General features: G+C 42.6%; 1 non-coding gene across 1 annotated transcript; it reads left to right on the forward strand.

Annotated features, from left to right (window-relative positions):
* Positions 1 to 9,684: 9,684 nt before the first annotated feature.
* Positions 9,685 to 9,757, forward strand: TRNAR-CCU (transfer RNA arginine (anticodon CCU)). The gene has a single exon. It is a non-coding gene; the product is annotated as a tRNA-Arg (tRNA).
* The last annotated feature ends 1,297 nt before the right edge of the window (positions 9,758 to 11,054 follow it).

Here is an 11,054-nt window from a genome sequence, read left to right on the forward strand (position 1 = left end):
AAACAAGAAATCGGATAGTGGGACTTCCTGGTGGTCCAGTGGCCAAGACTCCACGCTCCCAATGCAGGGGGCCCGTGTTCGATCCCTGTCCCACATGCCTCAACTAAGAGTTTGCATGCCGCAACTAAAGATCCCACATGCCACAACTAAAAGATCCCGCATGCCAATGAAGATCCCTCACCTGGTAACGAAGATCCCAGATGCCACAACTAAGACGTGGTGCAGCCAAATAAATAAATAAATAAATATTTTTTAAAAAATAAAAAAGATCACAGTTTCCGTTTAAAAAAAAAAAAGAAATCGGATTGTGATTCTTGATTCTTCCCTCTCCCTCAACTCCCAAATCCAATTAGTTACCAACTCTTATTATTCTACTTTCTTAATATCTCTCTTATCCGACCACTTTCTCTATTCCCACTGTCACTAGTTTGGTTCATGTTACTGTCACTTATCCTGATTATTGCATTGAACTCCTAATCAGTCTTCCAGCTGCAGTCTTGCTCCATGTCTTGCCTCACTCCAGTCTACTCTCTATACTGCAGCCAGAGTGATTTAACCAAACCATTAACTTGATGATGTTACCTCCTTACATAAAATCTTTCAGTAGATCCTCCTGACTTGCGGGATAAGGTCAAATTCCTTAGCATGCTACAAAAGGCACTTTGTGATCTGGCCCCTGCCTACCTCTCTGACTGGTCTCATTCCTCTCGCATTTAAGAGCGTGTAGTTCCCTGAACGCTGCATACTCTCACTTTTGTGTAAGTTGCTTCCTCTGCCTGAAAAGACCTCCATCTCACCCCAGTGCTTTTTAGTCTTCCTTGCCTTTCAAATTCAGTTCATGCATCACCTTCTCTGGGAAGCCTTCACTGCACTTCTCCTACCTGCATACTTACCATCATTTGTGTATTGTGTATTGTGTAGTTGTGTATTGTGTATCTGTTGCTCTCACCAGACTCTGAGTTTCCTGGGGGCAAGAGCCTTTATTACTTATCTTTTTACTCCCAATAACTTACATGAAACAAACACATAAAAAAAGTTGTCAAATGAATGAATGAAGGTCTTAAAGCCGAGGAGGCCCAGACCTTCCAGAGACAGATGGATCAAGAATGATTCTTCTTTTTTTTTAACTGTTAATTTTATATTGGAATATAGTTGATTAACAATGTTGTGATAGTTTCAGGTGTACAGCAAAGTGATTCAGTCATACATATACATGTATCTATTCTTTTTCAAATTCTTTTCCCACTTAGGTTGTTACATAATATTGAGCAGAGTTTTCTGTGCTATATACTAGGTCCTTGTTGGTTATCCATTTTAAATATAACAGTGTGTACATGTCAATCCCAAACTTCCAGTCTATCCCTCCGCCCACCCCCCGACCCAAGAATGATTCTAAGGATAGGATTATCCTCACTCAGATCCACAGGGATAGTGGCCCACAGTGTGTGCTCTAGGCTGAAAATGGATTTATCAAAGTAAAAAGCAGAAGATATAGCCCTAGTCTTTGAAGAGCTTTCAGTATCACTTGCAGCAGAAAAAAAAAGGTATCTTTATGAAAGAAAGCTAGTTAAGGTATAACTGCTAGTTTATACATGCTATTGAAACTTAGAGAAGAAAATAATCTTTCAGGCATGCCTTAGTCAAAGGAGATTCCTGAGGGAAGCTGGGCCACAATTGGGCCAGCTTTGCACTGTAATAGAGGAAGCATAAGCACAGATTAGAAATGGGGTTAGGTATGGAGAGATGGCTAACAACCAGGCTTCGTTCCTTGGAGCTTACAGTTTTGAAGAAAAGATAGGCTGAGTAAGAAATAATTGGGCTGAAAAGAATTAGTTAGGAAGGAATAGGACCTGGAGAGATTCATACAAACTGGGTGGATCTGGAAAGGCTTAAGAAGGTTTCCCTGCAGTGCTGGGGTGGAAACAGTATCTCTTATGAAAATAATTCAGATATTTAGGACAGGTGATCCCACACTAGATAAAGATGTAAAGCCTAAGGAATTAACTTTTCCGAATGTGGGACTCTAACATGCTATTTTCTCTGTTCACTGGACTGCCAATCTTTCCAAACACATAAGTCTTTTGGACCCCATCAATCACAATGGCATGCCTAGTATTTTCCTTTATATCAATATATAGGCCTGCTTGAAGGAAGCATCTTATAGAGTGTGTCAGGTCCAGTTGACTTTGAATTACAGATCAACCACTCACTAGCTGTGTGACTTGGGCCAGTCAGTTAACTCTTTTTATCCTCAGTTTTTTGATGTGTAAAATGGGAATAAAAATCATTTTCATCATTCGAAGGTTAAACAAGATAGTACATGTTAGTAAAGCCATTAGCACAATGGATGACAAATGGTAAGTGGACAATGAATGATAATAATTATTAAAAATAGGAAGTGGGTTCAAACTGATGTCCAAATCCTCAGGCCTGTCATTATACAACTGAGCCCCGGTTAGTCACTTTTATACAAATCAAGGGTGTCTACAGCAGAAGCAAAGTTGACTCTATTTTTGAAAACCCTATTCAAAAAAAACTATGATCTCACCAGTTTCTCCTTGACCTTCCCAATGAAGGAAGTGGTGGGTGGAAGGAGAAGGACTCCTTATGACCCTGACAGGAAAGGAAGTGGCCCAGGCATATCAGGGCAGGCCAGTGCACAGACCACACTGGAAGCCTAGCTCTTCCCCGGTGCCACCTCCCAAAAGGATCTATCTGGGTTTGCTGGGAGGACCCACCCACACAGCCTCCCCAAGGTCAGGTCAGGGGCTCAAGAGATGAGACTTTCTGCCCACCAACCCAGTGGCTATGGTCATCAGAGACCATGGTTTTAAAAGATGCTGTAGTTTGGGACTTCCCTGGTGGCGCAGTGGTTAAGAATGCAGGGGACACGGGTTTGAGCCCTGTTCCGGGAAGATCTCACATGCCGTGGAGCAACTAAGCCCGTGCGCCACAGCCACTGAGCCTGCGTGCCACAACTACTGAAGCCCGTGTGCCTAGAGCCCATGCTCCACAACAAGAGAAGCCACTGCAGTGAGAAGCCTGCACACTGCAATGAAGAGTAGCCCCTGCTCACTGCAACTAGAAAAAGCCCGCGCAGCAATGAAGACCCAACGCAGCCAAAAATAAATAAATAAATAAAAGATGCAGTAGCTCTGTATAACATGGGGCGTCAGGAAGAAATATCATTCCCCCAAATCAAAGGTGCCTTCTGTGCAGAGAGATTACTAGAGTCACTCAAGTTTCCCTGGAAGATTTTTGGAGCGCTCTCTTTAAAAAGTCCTGGACAGCTGCAAGGGCAGCTGGGAGAAAGAAGCGCAGGCGTTCCGGGTTGGTATGTGTGTACAAGGGGTCGGGGGGTGGAGGGCACCAGTTTCCTGTTTGGCCATTCTACTTTGGCTAAAAGGAGAAAGGGGCCTTGCTGTTTGTTTTTTAGTTCTTAGAGAGGAGAGAGCCGTGTTGTGAATGTGGAGGTCCTGTGGGTGAAGGGCCAAGAGTCGGGGCAACCGTAACCTCTCCCCCTAACTGCGGCTTACACCTCCTCTGTCACTGATGAGTTGCCTTTTGAGCTTTTGCATCTTACAGCCAATGATAGGGGTTGGCTCTTCTTGATAGCTTAGGGATCCTGTGGGAATCTGTTGAGGCAATGAATCACCACTCGAAATGTGGTTTGCGTAAATCTGGATTTGAATATAATGTTCTCTTAATGTAACTACATTCAAAGATATGATCATTAGCAATCATTTATACTTTCACTGAAGTAATAAAAAACATTAACCTAAAGGCTACTATGAGCCTGTCTTCAAGGTGCTCGTGCTGAAACTCTGCATGGTTTGGCCACTGCCTCTCTCATCAGTCTGATCTTTGATTCTTTGTCAACGCTTCGCCACACAACCCAGGCATATGCAAACACCTGCAGCCCCAGGATGTGACAGAGGGGTTAATGAAGAGTTCTGGACCAAACTGCTTTACCCTCTACAAACTGTGTGACTCTAGACAAGTTATTTTACTTCTTTGTACCTCAGTTTCTTTATCTGTAAGCAGGGATTGTGGTATCTAAAGTTTTTATGAAGATAAAGTGAGCTAAGAATGTAAACCACTAGAATGGTACCTGATACTTAGTAAATAATGGCTATTATTATTATCAGAATGTCCTTCCACATGGAGGCCTGAGAAACTCCTACTTCTTCCAGCCCCTGTTTAAATGTCATCTGCTGTGTGAAGGCTGCTCAGACCTCCCCTGGGCAGGATTAACACTGCTTCATTAGTTCCACTCCTGAGTTTTATATGTACTTTTATTTGTCCTTTGGTACATGGAACTTCAATCATGTTCAATTGTCTGAATCAGAAATACAGTATCAAGGCCTGACATAATCTGAAAAGAGAATAATCACTGTAGGAGAAATTCTTGCTTTTATAAAGAAGAGCTAGTTAACCCACTTGAGGCTGTAACTAGTAAAGTTGAACTGAACTGGTGAAGGAATACTTTTGGGGTGGAGTACTTCCTGTGCTGGGCCTGCCTATTCCAGATTTGTCAACATCCTGCCTTCCAGCTCCCACTGTTAAATAGGCTGACCAGAGAAAAATGCATGATACCAGCCTTACCTCTCACCCTGGGGGCCCCAATCGCACCAAGCTTCTTTCAGTTCCACAAAAAGCTTCTGGGCCTTCCCAACCTCTGCTCTTTCTGCCTTGAGCATTTTCCAGCCCTCCCTTCTCCCTTTTCTTAGCCACTCTTTAGGCAATCTTCATTCCCTCCTCCTCTCCAAAGGCCTTCTCTTATCTCTCCAAGATGGGTTAAATTATTCTCCTCAGTAGCCACTCAGCCCCTCATATTTCCCCTATCACAACACTTACTACATTTTATTTTACTTATTTGCCTGGCTTTTCTGCTGAATTGTAGGTTTCACAAGCCAGGGAATATGCCTGTAAAACTAGCCCTAGGTGCAACTGACCCATGGTTGGTGTTTAGTAACTGTTGTTAAGAGGAAAAAAATAAACGAACAAGTGAACAGAAGGAATGAACATTTGGTAGCAGGCATCACATTCCCTGTGATGCATCACATTCCCTGCCTTTTTAGATTCCCAAGCGATTCTGTGAACCGTGGAGCTAAAAACAAACAAACAAACAAACAAAAAAAGCCATTTCTCAGGGATAGAAAGAAAATCGACTGGGAGAGCTGTACCTGAAACATTTAGAATTTCAAACTGGAGACTCTTAGAATATGAGAGTTTCCATCCACTTCTTCATAATTCAGTCCTACCCAATTCAACATGTTTTGAAAGAAAGAAAGAAAAAAAGAAAGAAGAGAAAAATATTTAGAAAAAATAATTCAATTTTTCTTAAGCTTGGGCTGCTTGATACATGGTCCACTGAGCACTTGAAATGGGGCCAGTCTGAACTGAGATGTGTGCTGCAAGTATAAAATACATCCTAGATCTGGAAGATGTAGGATGAAACAAGAAATGTAAACTATTGGCAATATTGGTTAGAAGTTGCAATGATAATACTTTTGATATATTGAGTTAAATAAAATACATTAAATTTAATTTCACCTATTTCTTTTCACTCTTTTTAATATGACTATTAGATAATTTAAAATTGCATTTGTGGGCATGTAGAGGTTAATTTGCAAGCTGGGTCAGGTGGCTACCTCTTTTCTGCTCAGATCTGCTTTTTCAGTCCTTTCCTGGTCTACTAAATGCCCATGAACCCTGGCATTTTCTCCACTGCCTTTGTTGTGACCTCTGGGGCTGGAACTTTGGTGTGGCAACAGGGTCTGACCCCTGTGTCCTGACCTTGGGTCCTAGTTGCCCAGTTTGCTCACCAAAGCTCTCAGTTTCTATCCCTGGCCGGAGCCTGTGACCTGACCATAACACTACACAGTTCCCTTTGGACTATGGTTTAGTTTTGGTTTACTCTGTGTTCACTGCACGTGGGAGTTTAGCAAAAAGAAATGAGATCTGTTCTTTAGGCAGATATTTTGAAGTCACCTATCAGAAAACATTCATAGATGAGAATATACCACAAAAGGTCTCAGGTTGATAATTGTAATAAACGATTTGTCAATATGTACAAACTCTTTTCCCCTCCATTCCCTTGAATTAGGAGATTGATGCTCCCATGAAGCAACCATTTGGGTAGGGGGTTGGGTGAATCAATTGACTACCCAATTGTCCTGCGTCTTCAGCTGTAACTTTTTGGACCATGCCAACAAATCCTCTTACTACAGAAAGGTCACCTCAGTTCTCTGGCTTGAATTTTCTCCTACGTAAAGCAAGGCTTTCCCAATAATGCCAACTTCAAAAGTCCATACATTTACATATGTGAGCGGGAAGGAGAGTAATTCTAAATAAACACAAATCATTAGTACACACGTCTTTCCCAACTCTTTCTTCCTTCCCTCAGTCCCTCCTCCTGAGTAGTGCCAGCTTTTCTGCTTATCTGTGGTATACGAGTAGACAAACATTGGTGCTTTAGAGCCATAAGACCTGGTTCACATCCTGACTCTGCCCCATACTAGCAGCATGATTTGGGGCAAGTGACTTCACTTTCTAAGCCTCAGTTTCTTCCTCTATAAATTGGTGATAACGTCGTCTTATGGAAAACATCTGGCTCAGAGGAGCTGTTTATTACCATGTTATGCTTGTATTATACCCCTGCTGGCTTTGGGGAGCCCTATTCCTGCCAGCATGTACAATTGCTGCCTTTGCCTTATTAAAAAATAATAATAATTAGGGAATTCCCCTGCGGTCCAGTGGCTAGGACTCCACGCTTCCACTGCAGGGGGCCTGGGTTCATTCCCTGGTTGGGGAACTAAGATTCCTGCAAGCTGGGCGGCGCGGCAAATAAATACATAAATACATACACACATAAATAAATAAATTAATTAAATAATTATGTATACAAAGCTTTCCCGACCTTTAGAAAGAAAAATACACCTCACTGACTTAGTTACTTTCTTTGGTTAATGTCTTACTTTGCCCTTTCATTTCACAGTCAGTGTTCTTGGAGTGCATGTGCTTTACTGCCCTGCCGTTCTTTCTCTCCTTTCTTCTCTGCCATGTGTCATCTGCTCTGACATTACAGTGACCCTCCAGACCCTACTTCAGTAATGACCAGTCCGCTGGCAAATCCAGCGGTCCCCTATCCGTCCCCATTCTCCCCAACTTCACCACCGTGACATTTGGCACTCACCACCCCTTCTTTGGATGTTTCCCTCCTCCTGGAGTTCCCAACCAGGCAGATCAGTACCCTTGTAAATTTACCAGCTCCTGGCAGTCTAGTCTGCTTCCTCTAGTTTCTGACCATCCCATTTTTAAATGGTATGGCACAACTTTTTCTTCTCTCTCCTCAGACCTCCCACCAGCCGCCGCTCCTCGCCCCTCCCCCCCGGTGAGATTCCTTCTCGCTTGCCTGTGTTACTTCAGAGCCAGCACCTGCAGCCACGCAACGCTCAGCGCCACTCCTCCAGCTCACAAGCGGAAGTGGCTTCCTAGCTAAAGCCGGGCCTTTCACCTTTGCCAGAGAGCCCTCCCCTCCTGCCATCTGGGTACCCTCAGCGGGAAGGAACAGATCATCAGTGATGTGTCTTTAGCCTCTCCCACTCTACTGCATCCTCCTTGTGAGCATTTAGGATATCTTTCATCTTAAAAAACAACACAAACAAACAAAAAAACCTTCCTTGCCCTCAGTTCCCCTTCTAGTCTTCTCTCTCCTCTATTTTAACAAAAGTTCTTGAAATAAAGCCCATGCCCTCTGCTTCCTCCTCTTGCTCTCCACTCTGGTTTCTGCCTTACAACTCTGCTGAGGGCTCCCTGCATGTTGTGAATTCTAAGTGATTTATACAGATGTAGGACCCCCTTAATCACAAGGGTGGTGATAGTACTGTCTCTGTAAAACACCTGTGGGGTGTAGATGACTTCAGTAAATTAGCCAAGGTCCCAAACCTCTGGCAGGCGTTTGCAATCAGACCGTTGGGCTCAGAGTCTATGCTCTTGGCCACCATGCCATACCATACTCCACGCCTCAAACTGTTCTCAGCACTCAGCCCAGTGCCTTGCACGTAGCAGGAGATGGATAAACATGTCTGAATGAATGAACACATCCTGGCCCCATGGTTCAGGTTCTTATTCTCTCACTCTTAGAATAACCAACCCAAGAACAAAGGGTTCTTAAAAAGTGCATGGGCTTGGGTTTATGCCTATTTTTCTGACAGAAACATAGTTCTCATGTTTTTCATGGGTGCCTATGTCCCCCCAGAAGTTAATAACTTCTTGATTCATTCATTTTTCTGTCTTCAGTTTCATTTTCCCCAACCTCCTCCGCTTTATATCCTGTACATTGCCATTAGATGACTGGATTGTCAATGTTTTGTCCTAATTCTGTTGCTGGTAAAAACATAAGAACAAATAACCTCCCTCCACCTGAAAAGTCTTGAATGCCTCCCTGGCTGACTGCCTCCAAAATAAAAATCAAACACTTTGGCCTAACGGCCAAGACTTTTGGTAATCAAGCCCTAACACATTTTACCAGTGCTATCTCCCACTTTTACTTGAATCCTCTGTTCCAAACTGAAGTCTTCTTGTAACTTTAAAATTTCTGTTCTAACCCAGCTTTCAGCAATTCATTCAACAATAATGTACTGTGTTCCAGGTCTAAACCAGGCACTATGCCTGGGCCTGAGGATACAAAGATGAATACAACACAGTCCTTACCCTTGGGAAATTATCAGTCTAATCTGGGAGAGAGATGTGACAACAAAATCCTCGAAATATGGGATGGCAGACAATTCATGGGAATTATTCCTGCTTGGAGGTGGGCTGGAGCTGACAGCAAGGAAGGCTTTCTAAGTTAAACATGTCTGTATTCTTTACATGTTTCTTTTACAACAGGCATGCATTAATTTTGTAACCAGGAAAAGGGTAATATTCAGTGAAGATTATGGTTAATTTGATTTTGAGCTTCTGAGTTTCAAAGGAGAATAACCATAACTGTAAAAGAATTTGTAAAATTAATGAGGAAAAGACAGTCAAGCAATGGAAAAATAGGCAAAAGCTTTGAAGAGACATTTCCCAAAAGATGAAACATTTATGGTCAATAAATATATGAATACATGTTCAACCTCATTAATCATCAAGAAGTACAAATTGAGACCACAATGAGATTCTATTCAATACCTATTTGAGAGGTGAACATTAAGAAATCTGACAAAACCAAGTGCTGAAGAGGATTTGGATCAATAAGATCTTGTATACAATGTTGTTGAAACTGTAAATTGGTAAAAACCACTTTGGTTAGCAGTTTGGAATTATCTTGTAAAGCTGAAATTTCACTTAGTCTTTGACCCAACAAGTCTACTCCTGTATAAATATGCAAGAGAAATTCTTGCACTTGTGCACCAGTGGGTTTTATACGAATATTCTTAGTAGCTCTTTTGCAATAGCAAAAACCTGCAACAATCCAAATGCTCATGATCAGGAAACTGGTTGTATTAGTTTGAAGTCCCCAAAAGCAGAGACTGGGACAAGGACTTGGGTGCAAGTTGTTCATTTGGGAAGTGATCTCAGGCAGCAGGGGTGAATAAGAGGGAGAGATTGAGGCAAAGTAGCAGGAAACGCCAACATAAGGAGTGTGATTCCATGGAGACCTCTGAGAAATATACAAAATGCCTCCCAGGGACTTCCCTGGTGGTCCAGTGGCTAAGACTCTGTGCTCCTAATGCAGCGGGCCCGGGTTCGATCCCTGGTCAGGGAACCAGATCCCACATGCTGCAACTAAGAGTTCACATGCCGCAACTAAGAATTCACATGCCACAACTAAAGATCCCATGTGCTGCAACTGAAGATGCTGCGTGCCACAACTAAAAGCCCTCATGCAACAACTAAGAGCCCGCATGTCGCAACTAAGATCCCACACACAGCAACAAAGATCCCGTGTGCTGCAACTAAGACCCAGCACAGTCAAATAAATAAATAAATAAATAAATAAATAAATATTTTTAAAAATCCCGTATAAAAAAAAATGCCTCCCAGAATTGTCCATCTGAAGAAAGGGAGCTTGGGGCATTTATCTCTTGGCTTACATCCCTCATTGGTTGAGGGTTAATGCTCTTTACTTTCAGTCTGTGTTTGGGAGAGGGCTGAGAAGGCTCTTGTGGCTTTTGAGAAGGCCTTAAAGCAGAAATTGGAGAGGCCCACAGCCTAGCACTTGAGGTGCGCATTGTCAGTAAATGGGAGGCCCCCACAAAACTGGCTACCGCATATTTGGCTAAAACCAGTTGTGGGCCAAAGGGAAGAACACAGGGTACCAAGAGCCTTTGCTGCCAGCAACAAAGTAATATTAGCATATTTACACATTGAAATAGTCGACAGCAGCAACCATAAATAAACTCAGCTCCAGGCAACAAACATGAGATGGATCTTAGCAATAAAACATGAAAAGTGAAAAAGAAGTCCCAGGACACACCACTATGTATAAAATATCAATAGATGAAGAACAAGGATTTACTGTATAGCACAGGGAACTATAGTCAATATCTTGTAATAACCTATAATGGAAAAGAATCTGAAGCTATACACCTGAAACTAACACAATATTGTAAATCAACTGTAGTTAAATTTTTAAAAAAAGGTCCCAGGTTATTATGTAGGGAATGATACTACTTTAATAAACAAAACAACTAAAATTAATAATATATGTTTTGGAAATATGTATGCATGTTCACACACACACAAATATATACTTATGTATGTATGTAAATACATAGACATATACAAAATTTTAAAAAATTTATTTATCTTTGGCTGTGTTGGATCTTCGTCGCTGCACGTGGGCTTTCTCTAGTTGCGGCGAGCAGGGGCTACTCTTTGTTGCGGTGCGCAGGCTTCTCATTGTGGTGGCTTCTCTTGTTGCAGAGCACGGGCTCTAGGTGCACGGGCTTCAGCAGTTGCGGCAAGTGGGCTCAGTAGTTGTGGCGCATGGGCTTAGTTGCTCCGCAGCATGTGGGATCTTCCCTGACCAGGGATCGATCCCGTGTCCCCTGTATTGGCAG

This window comes from Eschrichtius robustus, chromosome 1, assembly GCF_028021215.1.
Source record: "Eschrichtius robustus isolate mEscRob2 chromosome 1, mEscRob2.pri, whole genome shotgun sequence".
In the NCBI taxonomy this organism is placed as follows: domain Eukaryota; kingdom Metazoa; phylum Chordata; class Mammalia; order Artiodactyla; family Eschrichtiidae; genus Eschrichtius; species Eschrichtius robustus.